Raw genomic sequence first — 15,956 nt, forward strand, 5'->3', positions numbered from 1 at the left:
CAAGAATCCTTTAGATCTTTATAATCAAAGTGCGAAGAAACTAAAGCACTTATCCACTTGATTAGAGCACTTGTGTGAATGCAAGAGTGTAAAAGATGCCATTGACTAAAATTAAGCCCAAATCACTTCAATTATGAATGATTATGAATTGTAAAATTTCCTTACCCAATTTTAGAGACTTATATGTGATTTGCACTGCAACCTTGTATTTAGAGGTGTGCAATTTTATATTAGCAGTCAAGAAGTGATGCAAGATTCCAAATATAATCTAGAAAATTAATGAATTTAACTTCCAATGATATTCAATTGATTATAAGACTGCTTAGCCATTATAGATCATATTTATTATGCTTTGATCATACCTCAAAATGATGTATATCAAATATGTAATAACTCAAAAAATCAATGATTTAGTTCTTAATAAAGCAACAAGGTGCCTAAATATTAAATCGAAATAAGCTCCAATTATTAGCTAATCAATTTGAGTGGTTTTTAGATGATATTTAGTAAATTTTGATGATTCTTATTCAGTTTATATCATTGCATAAATTGCTGTAGCAAACCTATCAGATCTATAAATTTCCCAACAAGCCTAAAAAATAACTTATATGCAATCAATTTAACCACAAGATTAATGTTCAATGCTTAATTGACTTGTTAATGAATTTAGACTTATTTTATGTGTGTTTATTCCCTGAGTACACTGTTGTAACAATTATATCAAACCTGAAACTTTCAGATTAGACCTCTGGAATTTCAAATCAGACCTTGAAAATTATATGACAACCAACATAAAACAATAAAATTAATAGATCAAACCCTTGTAATTTATTTTGATGCCTTATATGAGTTATTAGCTTAGTGTGTGGGTTCTTTAGGCTTGTATTATGATGATTATGGCACTATTATATCAATATATAGATCATATATAAATTATGCAGTCAATTAAAAGAAGAGATGAAGGAAGTAGAAGCAAACCCCAAGGCCTAATGGCCTATGCCAAGTTTGGAGATGTGAGAGAAATCACTCCTCAATACTTGCACTCACAAAATGTTAGCTCAAAACCAAAATATTATATGTTAATGACTAATGCAATCACAAATTACTAGAGATAAAATTCCAATCCCTTAAAGAAACCCTTGTTTGCAATGAGATCTAACCCTTGCAGGGTTTACGACCTTATTAATGCTTGCAAAATAGGTCCCAAACTCTAGCCTTTTAGGTTGGGTAAGGGTTAGGGCGTTCAAAAAATGAGTTTCTTCCTCAATTTGAAAATCAACAACCTGCAAAATAAGCTCAAAAACCCTAGACGTCTAAGGTCTTTAAGGGTTGGAAACTTCAAAATTTTACTCCTTTATTTCATCCCTTGAAATATTTTACCTGCACAAATAAAATAAAAATTCCCCCCAAAGAATATCCAATATATACAAAAATAAAATAAAACCCCAAATAGTTGCAAAACAAGGGTTACAAAAATATTATACAAAAAATGGTTTTACAAAAAAATAATTTACAAATATACAAATGTACAATGCTTAAAGGATTTTTGAAGAATAAGTTTCATAAAATTTGACAATGGCTTGATGTATTTCGAAAGATAGATATTAACCACAACCTTAGGGAAGTAAGGAAATTGCATAAAATTCCTAGTGCCCAAACAAGTTCAGCCTGTGCCCACAATTTGTGAAGTTGGAGCCCAAGGGATGGAGAACCTGCAAACTCTATATATTTCTTAAGAAAAAATTGTTAGATCACACAATGAATTAGATCACCTAAGATAAGCCCAAAACTTACCAATATAATGTTCCTATCATCTACAAATGAAATAACAATTCATATAATATTGAACCAAAAAATAGGAAAACACATACCCAGCACATACCACATATCAATGAGATAAAGACACCATGAGTATAACCCTAAAGTCTTTTATTAAGAATTTCAAGCGTTCCCAGAAGAACAATGGCTTTACACCAACATTAAAAAATTACATCGACCAAAGATTAGATGATCAATAGAAGAAAAATGCCTTCTATTTATAGAGAAATTCATCCAAGTGGAAAATAACTGCTAGTTGGCTTGATCCCCATTAAAATAATCTCAACCATCGATGAATATTTAATCAACTTTTAATCTTTTTCATCAAAAATACTTATTTTTGAGGAATTTTCGAATTTCTCATTAAAACAATTTTTTATTGATCCAAAAATAGTTATTTTGGATTGATTTCCTAAAAAAATTGACTCTGACTTAACCACTAAGGTCCAAGGGCTTAATTTTTCTTAAAAAATCCATTTTTTCCTTGGTGGGGGATCTCCAAAATTTGACTTTTTTATAATGCACGAATTTCTTTTGGTCATTTTCCACTTGGAGAAATTAGTTTCTCTATAATTTGATTTTTTACTCTAAATTAATTAATTTTTTGGCTTAGGATTTAATTTTATTTTTGCCAAAAAAAATAATTAATTGACACTTGAGGGGATTAATTATTTTCCATCCTCAAATACTTTAGCCATGGTGTCTGATTGTGGGGGGCCATGCATTAAAATATTTTTTACATAAGATTTTACAAATTCATTCCTCAAAGGGGGAATACCCATTCGTTATAGACCCTCATAATATTTACCCAATTTTGTGACACGATATGGTCTAGTAGACCAAGTGATCTGTAATAGAATAATTTAGCCAAATAACTTAAATTATTCCGAAATCACTTTTACAAAAGACTCGACTAAGAACACTAGGAATCACTTAAGACCTTGACGATAAATTCTACCCTAGCTTTGGGGTGAGGTTGGAGGGAAAAACTTTGTCGATCATCCGTGTTTAGAAACATAGATGAATTAGTGAAACGAAAAACCTCCTAGGATGAAATTCGTCGCCAAAATAATAGGCTTACCTAGGTTTTTACATACATACACAATCTTACTAGCATCATTTACATTAAAAACTTGTAGAATGGGTTTACAATGACTCAAAAAAGCTGATGGTTGGCTAATAATTCTGATCTTTGAATTTTTTTGTCCAACTGCTTCCTTGGAACTTTGACAAAATGTGTTCAACATTTGGCTCCATATGGGGACACGTCGCTTCAATGAAGTAAAATAGGAATCCGAGAATCCTGTATCCAAGAAAACAAAATTCCATCAAATAGATATCCATTCAAAATCAAAATCATCATGCACATATAGTAATTTTGCTGGAATAGAAAAAACTCTAACAAACTAAAATGTAAAGATACGAAACATAAGTGCATAAAATAAAACTACTTAATGACATAAATGAAAAGTAGTAGGGTTATAGATACTATATAAATATGCCCCACGACATTAGATGTCTTAAACATAATGCATACTGAGCATTTTATGTCTTTTCAGAAAGTCTGTGGGTTGGTTCTCGAATGTGCCATGCCGGATCTTGCATATCGAAGGACTTTATCTTATCCGAACATCGAGATGCTCCCATCCATTAGATATATCAAACCTCTTCCTTCTTCTCTTCTTCTTTTTACATTTGTTTTCGGCAGGATGTGATGTTGATGATGATGTGGTGGGTGCACAACTTCCTTCTTGATTCCAAAAGCGCTCATATGGAACACCCAAGAATTCTATGGCCTGCTCCTCTTTATTTTCATGAACCTGCTCTGTCAAGGCTGATGGATCAATATTACAAGAACCAATTTGATTTCCTTTAGTTTCCTTCTTGATTGGATTATCTTCATTTAACTATTTTTCAATGGAGTCAATGAGATTTTCATAATAAGATGAAGGTAAGCTGGAAGGCTTATGCTCTGGATCTTCAGGTTTGAGATGGAGCTCCCGAACCTATGGTTTTTCCATTATCTGCTCCTTATTCTGTAGAGTGATTTGCTTAATTCGCATGACATCCATTTGATTAGCATGTTCATCCTTTATGGCATTGATTTTCCATAGTATGATTTTTCTCCATGGTCTCTATCATGTCCTGAAAGGTGATTCTCTAAATATACTGAGTAACTTCCATTACTTGTAACCTATTCTGAAAATATATTTGACTGGATTTCATGTACTTTGATGATTTATCATGATTTTCTTGAATAGAACTCATTTTCTCCTCATGATTTTTAACTCCTCATCATGTTTTTATTCTATGGCTAACAATTTGGTGTACATGGCTCTCATATCCTTGGCGTGATCTGCTATCAATTTCTCTTGATTAAGTTCCATGTTTTCATCAACTGCGATTGACTGAATTGCATGTCTTTAATAGTTTCTTTAATTCCTCGACAATATTCTTATCATTTTCCTTTTCATCATAAATACTAATTTGATCCTTCATCCTTGCCCTTCGACTCTCGAGGATTCTTCTTGTAATGACACAAGTGGATTCATCATGAGAATGATCACAATTTCTGCAATATGGCACATTTTCTTGACACCTTTCTATGATATTTGGGTTCTTCACAAGATCAAGTTCATCATTCTTCACAATACTAGAGGCACAAGGTGAATTCTTTTGATGCTCATATCTATTTTTGAAAGCATTGATGATGGCTTTTAAGTAATCAAAAGCGCTGTCAGGAAAATCACATAACCAATTTCTAGCATCACCATTCAAGGAGAGGACAAAGAGTTGCATCTTGAAGTCTTCATGATTGTATGCAGTTGCATGAGCATATCTTGCCAAAAAGGTTATGAAACTTTTTATGTGATATATAACAGTGGTTGCATCATTACCTGTGAAAGAAGGTAATATGTCAATAGACCTTTCTGGAACATAATGAGGAATGTTAGTAAAATGCAAAGGCATGAACACGTCATCCATGATGACTTGATTTAAGGGAAAAACAAGCCAATGGATGTTGGAGAAGGATTTCCATGTTTAAGAAAAACAAGAGATCCAAAAGAAACGATCTTCTACTAAAAATTCTTGTAAAAAATGAAAGAAGTGCAGTCACCACATGAACATGAATCTAGCTCCAAAATCTAGAAGGAAAAAAAATCGAAAAGTTAGTTAGGGAGAAGCACATGGATATCGAGGGAGGCTTCTTGTATGAAAAAAATTGAATGCTCACTTAGAATGTAATTTTTTTAACCAAGCTCTAAGAGCAGGACTAACCAAGCTACCATGATTTCATTTAGTGTAATCTTTTGTTAATGGATGAATCAGTGGAGTCGCTACGCAAATAGAAAACCAACCGAAATATCTAGTGCTAAAATTTTGAATGAACAAGATGAAAGGATTAGTGAGAGGAAAAATATAAGGTGATGAAAAGATGAAAACTGATGAATAATGAAGATATGACGAGGAAATTTCATTGAAGTGAAGAAAATAAAATATCCCTAACAACGACGCCAAAAAATGTTGTCACTCAAAATGTATAGGGACTGCGACAATGACTCAGGTCGAGAGATGTCACCCTGACCCTAGACCTCTCCGTTTTAGCTGTCTCCCAACAACAGGATATGGGTGGTAAACCCTATGGAAATGAAATGATAAAGGACAAGCTGGGAACCAACTAGTCCGGGAGACATAGTTGAGTGGCCTAGCACTTGGTTAAATCTAGCAAGATTTTAAGGATTGGATTGAATTTATATTTGAGACTAGTGCCTTATGGAGTCAATATTCTTTCTTTATAAAATTAAGACCAAGTGCTGGATGGAAAACTGCTGATTTGATTCTTTTCTAACCTATATGAAAGGAAAATCCTAAGACCTAGGTGTGTTGCAAAGATCTTGGTTAATTTTAATTAAATGCCTAATCTACGTATGACCTTCCTTTAACTGTTTTTAAGCTAGGCTCCAAGATAGGTTGTGGGAAGGAGGCCAACAAGAAGAAAGAAAAGTATTTATTAACGATACCTTTTTTTAGGCTCCTATCACCCGATGCCTCTGGCGTTGCACAGACTGTGGCTCTGATGACTGTAGGGTCACCGTGTTAACCACCGAAGAGTTGCTAAGCCCCTTGAGCTAGATGAGAAGGGTGGCCCAGAGATCTATCAACCAAGATTATGCTTGGAGATAAGCTATTAATGAAAATTAACTTAGGATGTGATGTAAGGGCGATGAGAAAGTCTTAGGCTAATATTTTCTTAATGATTAAGTACTTCAAGCTATAATCAAATCTTGAGTTAAAGAAACAAGTAATTTCCAATGATATCAAGAGAGAATACTAAGCATAAGTGAATGTGCTAAATATTAAGTGCCAATGTTAATTAATCCACAAGATGCTCAACCAATGAATTACTCTACAATTAACCAATGATCATTAGACAATAAAACCAATGTTCTTAAGATAAATTGGGAAATGAACATTTAACTTGAAAGATGCTCCAATTGAAGCAAGAAATCTTGAATATCTTAAGACTTTAGAATGCCAATGAAAGCTATCATTCACCAATCAATGCCAATATTAGGTATATTCACTTTATGGGATGAATGTGCCTTTAGGGAGTGAGTTTATGAATTAGAAACCTTACGAGACAACAAAGTTAGAAATTTACCGATGAAACCATCTTTCACAATGAGAAATTGTTATTCCTAGAGCATGGCACAATGAAATTTCTTTATGTTGCACTCAATAAATCAACCTTTAGGAAAGTAGAAAACGAACTATGACACCAGTAAGTTCTCGAATGATAAATGTGCCTAGAACAGTCCTATTTGTAGATTTTTATATGAGAAATACAATAAGTGAGAAAATGAATGCAAACATGTAATAGGGAGGTAGACAAGGGAGTCCTAATGCAATATTTCACAAATGATGTTGAGTATCCCAGCTATATTTCGGATTTCAAGATGTTATGAATGGTTACTCAAAGGGACAACAAGCTTATCAATACTCTTACAAAACTAGAAACCATCAAGATATATGAACGAAATTATATCGTATAAGAGATATTCATTTAAATCAACAAGCTCTTGGGTTAATTAACTCTCTAATGCCAATAATAAAACAATAAGGCTCTCAATGTCATCTTTCACTAATAAATTTTTAGGATGAACCATAAACTGAAAACAATTAGAGTGCTTGCTCACTTGGAACAATTATTTGCTAATTCCCTTGGTTACAAGTTACTAAAATCATTAAATCAAGTATGTTTTACGCCACTTTTTACTTAGATGCTTTAAGAGGTAAGAAACATTGCTACCAGTGAATTTCCAAGATCGTGTCAAAGTTGCATTTATATGATTAGCTCAGCAATGCCCTTAGGATTTTCAATGCTAATGTGTAACCAATATTTATGAGATTGCGAGATTTTAGTGCAGACTTTAGTGTGCTTGCAACAATGTCAATTAGATATTTCACAAAGGCTTATACAACCAAGAAACAAGTAGCAACAATCACCTATTAAAAAATGAATTTCAAGTGAGCAGATTAATACCCAAAGCAGTGCCAAAACTTGAATTCCTTAGAAGTACTTGAAATTATGAAAAGACAATCATGCCACTATTGTATTCAGATTGCATATATCAAATATTTTTATGAGACAAATGACTTGAATGAAAACCCATCTCTTGTAAAGATTTATTAATGAGATTCATTTGCTTGTCAATGATTTTCTTTGAAGTTATTTACCAAAAATTTTACCACTGTTTTGTAAATTAGAAGTGTTGCTAGAAAGTTATGAGGAGAAGAGTTAGGTTAGAGATCAAACCAGTAGGCCCTAGGCCTTGATTTTTTTACTTGCATACTTGTTCACAACTTCTCCAAGAATTGTTACACCTTTTAATTTCAAAACTTCTGCAAAACAATATGCATATGCTTCATATATTGGAGCTTCTCCACAAATTACCAAAAAAACCTCCTTGAAATTCTGGGCTTGAGCGTTGAGTTTGGAGAGGAAGAAGATGGTGGATCTTGCTTTCCTAGGCTTATGTCCACCTCTAGAAACCCTCTAATTTTTTTCCAAAGGTATAAAACCCTTGAAACCCTTAAAAAATATTCAATCTAACTCGAAGTTCACCAACAAAAGAAAAATTACAAGATCCCAAAACCCCAATATATATAAAAAATAAAATAAAACCCCAAACCCCAAATAGCTGCAAAACAAGGTTTAGAAAGTTATTCTAAAACATAATATTTTACAAAAATTAATTTATAAATGTACAATGCTTGAAAGATTTTTGAAGAATAATTTTCATAAAATTTTACAATGACTTGATGTATTTCAAAAGAAAGATATTAACCACAACCTTAGTGAAGTAAGAAAATCACATAAAATTCTTAGTGCCCAAACAAACTTGGCTTGTGCCTATAATCTATAAACTTGGAGCCCAAGGGCCGGGGCGACCTGCGAACCCTATATATTTCTTAAAAAAAAATCTTTAGATCACACAATAAATCATATCACCTAAGATAAGCTCAAAAATTACCAAAATAATATTCCTATCATCTACAAATGAAACAACTATGCATATAATATTGAAGCACAATATGTAGGAATTTACAGGGTAAGTTCCTTAGATAGAACACCAAAGGACACTGCTCACAAACAAATCACAGATCAATACACCGGTATTCTTGACGTGGTTAAAACCCTCAAAGAGGGAAACATTCGATGGCCTGAACCAGCGTGGCCACTTCAGGAAATTTATTAATAAAAGAAAGAAAATTTACATAAGCTTCTCTCATGAACGATCACCCTACAAATGACCCTCCATGCTCTTTAAATAGAGATCATGGACCAATCGGGTCTTAAGCCATGGATCAAGTGTTGGTAATACTGAGGAGAGAATGAACCGTCAGATCACTTTATGTCTAGAACATATCGTGACTGTCAGATTGTAAGTTACAAAAGTATATAGTAAAGAAACACACTTTACCTAACTCTACACTAGACCAAGTTATACTTAACTATTTCCTATGTGTTATAATATCCTAGCATCCCCCCTTAAGAACAACTTGGGATAGGATTAAAGGATGTACAAATATGAAACAATAGGAGAAGGAAGGAGGCATTAGAGCCTATTCCCCCTTAGTGACAACTTCTTGAACTCCAACCATAAATCGAAGTTTAGTAAACTTCACCTTTGTGAGAGCCTTTATAAAGATGTCTGCAACTTGATCATCGGTTGAACAATATTGCACTTCAAGAACATGGTCATGAATGAGCTTTCTGATGAATTGCATGTGTAGTTCAATGTGTTTTCTGCACTGATGTTGGACTGGATCTTTTCATAGTTGAATGGCACTTTGATTATCACACCAAAGTGTAGTCGGATGTTGCTGCTGAAAGCCAAACTCTGACATGATTTTACGAAGCCACAAGGCTTCCTTACTAGCTTCTACGACGCCACAATACTTCGCTTTTGTTGAAGAAAGAGAAATGGCACTTTGTTTCTTGTAATCCCATGTAATAGGTCCAGAACCAAGAGTGAAGACATAACCTGTAGTATACTTTCGATCATCAGGGTCACCAGCCCAATCGGAATCAGTGAAACCAACCAATAGAGGAGATGCTTCTGCACTATAATGAATTCCAAACTGAACCGTACCTCGAACATAACGAAGTATTCTTTTAGCTACTTTCCAATGAATTTCATGTGGGTTTTGCATAAACCGATCAATAAGGCCAACAACAAAGGAAAGGTCAGGACGGGTATGGGTAAAATACAAAAGTCTTCCTACAAGATGGAAGTATAAGGTAGCATCAACTTTAGGGGAAGTACAAGTGACTGAAAGTTTGGCTCTAGACTGAAAGGGAGAAGGGGCTGGCTTACAGTCTTCCGTGTGAAAGCAGTGTAGAAGATCACATACATACTTGGATTAGGAAAGGGAAATACCTTCCTTGGATTGCAAGACTTGAAGACCAAGAAAATAATGCAAGTGTCCTGAGTCTGTCATTTCAAACTACTTTTTAAGACTGGACTTCACATGGTTTATAAGGTTGGGATCAATACCAATAAGGATAAGATCATCAACATAAAGAACAAGAATGATAATAGACTTACCCACTTTCTTGGTGTAGATAGTATTTTCAGAATGACACCTAGAAAAGCCAGTATCTAAAAGAAAGCTATCCATTTTGGCATACCAAGCCCGAGGGGCTTGCTTGAGACCATAAAGGGATTTCTTAAGCTAACATACAAGGCTAGATTCTGTTTGTATAAAGCTAGGAGGTTGTTCCATATAGGCTTCTTCATGCAAGTCCCCATACAAGAAGGCAGATTTAACATCCATCTGATGGACTTCCCATTTGAAAGAGGCAGCAAGGGAAAGAATAAGGTGGATAGAGTTCATTTTGACAACAGGGGAGAAGATTTCAGTATAGTCAATGTCTTCAACTTGTGAAAATCCCTTAGCAACAAGATGAGCTTTATGTTTATCAACTTTTCATCTGGTCAAAACTTGGTTTTGTAAACCCATTTACATCTAACAAATTTTCTTCCCTTTGGAAGAGGAAAAAGATCCCATGTATAATTTGCCAATAATGAACGATATTGTTCATTCATAGCTGCATCCCAATTTGGATGGCTTGAAGCTTCTGCAAAGGTGTCAAGATCATAATTCGCTAAAGCTTGAGCTAGTAAAGAAGAGGCTCTATCGAACTGAGAAAGTGTATGTCACTGATCTGTAGGATCACCTGCAAGAGAATCTGCTGCATCTCAAGTAGCACAAACCCATTTTTGAAGTTGAGGAGATGAAGGAGGATCCTAAGAAGGTGGGGGAGGATTGTCATCCTTGCTTTCATCATTTGAAGAAGAAATATTTTCAGAAGTAGAAGGGATAGAGAGAGGTGGCACATTTGTCGAACTAGGCTCGTAGGCCGATATATTTTCAGCAAACTTTACATCTCTTCTAATGATAACATTTTTGGACTTATGTGAAAGAAGTCTATATCCTTTGACACTTCCAGAATATCCAACAAATATACATTTTTCATTCTTAGGTTCTAAGGATTTATGTTTCTCATCGGCAATATGGGCCCATGCTTCACTTCCAAAAACACGAAAGTGACTTACATCTGGTTTAATTGAGCTCCATGCTTCTTCTGGAATGATATTCTTTAAAACCTTAGTAGGAGTGTGATTTACTATGTAATTTCCACAGTTAATTGCATCTGCCCAAAAATTAAGACTAAGTCCTTTAGATTGAAGCATACAATTAGCCATTTCCTTTAAGGTGTGATTTTTCCTTTGAGCTACACCATTTTTTTGTGGAGTATAAGGAACATTATGCTGCATTTGAATTCCATGCTCAGTGCAAAAGTTGATGAATTTGTTAACATATTCTCTACCATTATCAAATCTTAGCTTAAGAATTTGATGTCCAGATTGTTTCTCAACAAAGGCCTTAAAGGCGAAGAACATGTTAAATACTTCACTCTTTAGTTTTAAGAAGTATACCCAAGTGCGCCTGGAGAAATCATCAATGAAAGTTAAGAAATACTTGTAGCTAGATAATGAAACAAATAGAAGTGGACCACACAAATCACTATGCACAAGCTGTAAAGGGGCTGAGGCGTGCTAAGAGGCACATTTTTCAAAATTATCTGGATGATGTTTTCCGAGTACACATCCAGAACAAACACCATGTCTGCAAGATACCATAGGAAGACCTGTCACCATATTTTATTTACATTGATTTTGAAGGGATCGATAGTTTAAGTGACCAAATCGTTCATGCCAAAGTTTGCTCACTTCATCATTATTAGAAAAAAATACCAAGGGAAGTGTTGATGACCCAAAGTTGTTAAACTTATACAACCTTGTAGAATCATCAACAATGCCAGTAGCTAAAATTTGTGTAGGATCTCTTAGGTCCTTAATTAAAACATCTTGAAGTGAGAATTCAACGATTTTACCTTCACCTGAATGAGTTATCTGATATGCAGATAGAAGGTTGTAGGATAAAGTTAGAACACATAATACATCATTAAATTGACCATTGCCTAGATGAATAGTTCCAGTCCCTACAACATTAAGAGATATATCATCACCAACATATATATTTTTGTTGTTACAATCATTTAAAGAAGAAAACATGGCTTTGTTTTTGGCCATGTGATAAGAATCTCCAGAATCAATGAGCCACTCATGAGAATGAGAAGAAGAAGATACATTTAGTGCATAACCAGACTGAGATGCTTGATAACCACATGCATAAAGTGCAATTCCTGAAGATGAAGTTGAAGTTGAAGAGTGCTCCAAATGGATGTTATGTTTCTTCATTGTTGCTTCCAAGGCTTCCATCTTCTTAAAACATTTGGATTCTAAGTGGCCATCTCGATTACAAAAGTTGCAATGTCTATCAATATTCTTCCCTTTGTTTTTATTTTCCTTATCACTTTGTTGAATTGATTTTTCATTTTGAGACTGAAATTGCTTAGGACCCTTGTTTGGTTTAGGACCATTCTTTTTAGGATACTACTTCTTAGGATTCTTTGAATTTGGTTGTTGTTGGGCGGCTAAGGATTTCTTAGAAGAGGTTCCAAGATTAAGAAGACCAAGATGTAAGAGTTTTTCTTGTTCTCTTATTAAATAATCACAAAATGCATCAAAAGAGGGGGACTTGTAGTGTTGTCCTTGAGAAATAAAGGCTTCTCTAGTAGAATGGAAGGTGGAAACAAACATGTAGTAGGTTGGTTCCAACTTAGTAAGAATGGAATAGATAAAGTTATCATCTTCTTTCTTAACCTTAACACCTTTCAAGAGAAGTCTAAGGGTCTTGAACTTGGATAATAAATCTCCAATGGAAGAAAAATTATTGGGGTCCAACGTAAGCAACTCATTTTCGAGTTGATGGGCTCTAATTTCAATTTTAATTCCAAAAACTTTAGTGAGTTGTTTCATTGCTTCATTAGGGGTATCATGTTCTCCGATATGGACTCTAAGGTCTGGAGAAATAGACATCCCTATCAACCCATGTGCTTGATCTTTCCCATTTTCCCATTTGGTTGCCTTATCTTCATCTTTAGGTTTAGTTTCTTGGCTTGAGGCTATTGTGTAAAGACCTTTACTTCTAAGTAAATCCACAATGTAGGACCACCATTGGAAGTAATTGGTGTTGTAAAAAATAACTTGGCATGAAATTTCCATTTTAATAGAAACTGAAGCTGTAGATGTTGAAGCTAAGTGTTTCAATGGAAATATCTAAAAAAATAAGGTCGATTAAAAAAACAAATCTAAAAACGGCTTCCGGATGAAGAAGTTATGACTTTTTGAAGAAATGTTGTTGAAGATGTCGAAGAAGTGCGTGAATGTGTGGAAGTGAATGATAATGTTAGATTTTTTAAAACCCCCTTCCCCCCCTTTCCAAACTTAATCCAATTAGTTCACTTTAAAAAACAAAATTTATGTGACCCACTTTTATAAATAAGTGAAAGTCACTTTTACAATGGTACTTTATGAGCTACCCAATAAATTGTAACTTAAATAAAAGATAAGGAGACTTTAGAATTATAAGTGACTCACTGTTTATAATGGGTGAGAACACTTTTACATAAAGTAACTTTAAAACATAAGTTACATGTACTTTTTGAAAAAGTAACTCAACTAAAAGAAAGACTTGAACTCAAGACCTCTATTCTCATAAAGTAACTTTGGACAAAGTGAGCTAGTTTAAAAAGTTAGTAATTTTTGGAAAAGAGGAAGGGGTTTTTTTATTTTTTAGTCACTGAAGCTTTGGGGTGCATGCTTACTTGGAAAAACCCTTTTTGCCTACAAAACAAAAAACCACACAACCCAACACGGACATACAAAAAAAACCAAACAAGTTAGCTTTCATCGGAAACTAAATATTTTCCTCAATGTTTATGATTTTCTGAGATCACAGTAAGGCGTGGAGGAAAAGAGCATATGCATGAGAAAAATCCTTCTTTTATGTTTCTGATTTGCCTAGATTGCACAGAGTTGTGGGGCAAAGAGAATTCGCAAAAATGAAAGGTATATATCCGGTAATAAAAAACAAAGAGATAAATAAACCGAAATAAACAGAGAGATAAATAACTAAAACTACAAATAAAGACTATATACCTCCAGATATTAAAAATGATGTATCTAGGGCTACTGGAAACCTTTTCGTGTGAAACCAAAGGGTTTCCTCACTCGAATAGATGCTCCTAACACAATAGAGTAGTCCTCTTGGACCGAAAGTGGTCAGAAATAGTAGATTTAGGAAACGACAATCGGATGCAGTTGTATCGGTTTCCGATTTGGATCACCAACGGATGCGACCCTAAAATATCTTTGATACCATGTAGGAATTTACAGGATAAGTTCTTTAGATAGAACACCAAAGGACACTGCTCACAAACAGATCATAGATCAATATACCAGTATTCTTGACGTGGTTAAAACTCTCAAAGAGGGAAATAGTCCACAACCTGAGCCAACGCGACCACTTCAGGCAATTTATTAGTAAAAGAAAGAAAAATTACATAAGCTTCTCTCATGAATGGTCATCCTACAAATGACCCTCCATGCTCTTTAAATAGAGATCATGGACCAATCGGGTGTTAAGCCACAGATCAAGTGTCGGTAATACTGATGAGAGAATGAACTGTCAGATCACTTCATGTCTAGAACATATCGTGATCGTCAGATTGCAAGTTACAAAAGTACATAGTAAAGAAACATACTTTACCTAACTCTACCCTAGACCAAGTTATACTTAACTATTTCCTATGTGTCGAAATATCCTAACTTTAGGAAAGCACATACCCATCACATACCCAAAGATCGAATCTTTAAAACTTCTGCGAAACAATTTGAATCTGCTTTAGATCTTGGTATTTCTCCACAAATTACCGTAAAAACCTCCTTGAAAGGCTGGGCTTGAGCATTGAGCTTGGAGAGGAAGAAGATGGTGGATCTTACCTTCCTAGGCTTAGATCCACCTCTATAAACCCTGTAAAATTTTTCCAAAGGTTTGAAACCCTTAAAATCTTCAGTTCTAACTGGAATTTCACCTGCAAAATATAAAATTACAAGAGCCCAAAACCCCAATATATACAAATAATCAAAATAAACCCCAAAAACCCAACCACACACAAGGGTTAGAAAATAAAATTATCTAGAAAATTTTATTTTACAATAGACAATGATTTAATGGCTCTTATAAGAAGATCTATTCATTAAATGCATAATAGATAAAAAATAGATGAGTGAAAATAATTTAAATGGGTGATCAATGGCCAATATTTCTGCAAAAAACCAATCGTCGGATAAGGCTTGAAGTCTAACAAAGTGGGCTCTTAAGCTTTCTTGTCTTGGGAGTTGGCTGGTCCAACTGAAGACTTCCCCTCACACCCAAGATCTAAATCCTTAAAACCTATACACACTTAAGATCAAGTTATTAGATCAATAGGGGCTAGATAAAAATGATAACCCTCAAGATCTAGAGATACCTACCAGATCAATATAGTTATAATGTCATTCTAAACCCAGTAACTAATGCAAGATACCTGTGAAAATAGTTAATCCACTCAATAGAAAAAGAAAAAAAAAACTTATAAAATATTATGCAATAGAGCATCAATAACATAATCCAAAATTTACCACAAGAAGCAGAAGAGGAACACCACCATGAATAAACCCCAAAGTATTTTTATTATTCCAAAAAAATTACAGTAGCAAAACCTCACTCAGAGCTTCTTTACAAAATTTTGTTGTTTTTTGAGAAGCAAATGACTTTTATATTATAGATAAATCCTCCAAGTGGAAAATAATTACTAGTTGATTTGATCCCCGTCAAAATAATCTTGACCGTTGATAAATATTTGATCATCTTTTAATCTCCATTGTCAAAATTCTTATTTTTGAGAAATTTTCGATTTTTTCATAAAAACTATTTTTTATTAGCTCAAAAATAATTATTTTGAGCTAATTTCCTCAAAAAAATTGACTTTGACTTAACCACCAAGACCCAAGGGTCCAAATTTTCTTGAAATTTCCAATATTTCCTTGGTGGGGGACCTCCAAAAATTAATTTCTTTGATATCCACGAATTTTCCACTTGGAGAATTTAATTTCTCT

Source organism: Pinus tabuliformis, chromosome 5_1, assembly GCF_031772625.1.
Source record: "Pinus tabuliformis cultivar Carrire ecotype Pingquan chromosome 5_1, CPIR1, whole genome shotgun sequence".
In the NCBI taxonomy this organism is placed as follows: domain Eukaryota; kingdom Viridiplantae; phylum Streptophyta; class Pinopsida; order Pinales; family Pinaceae; genus Pinus; species Pinus tabuliformis.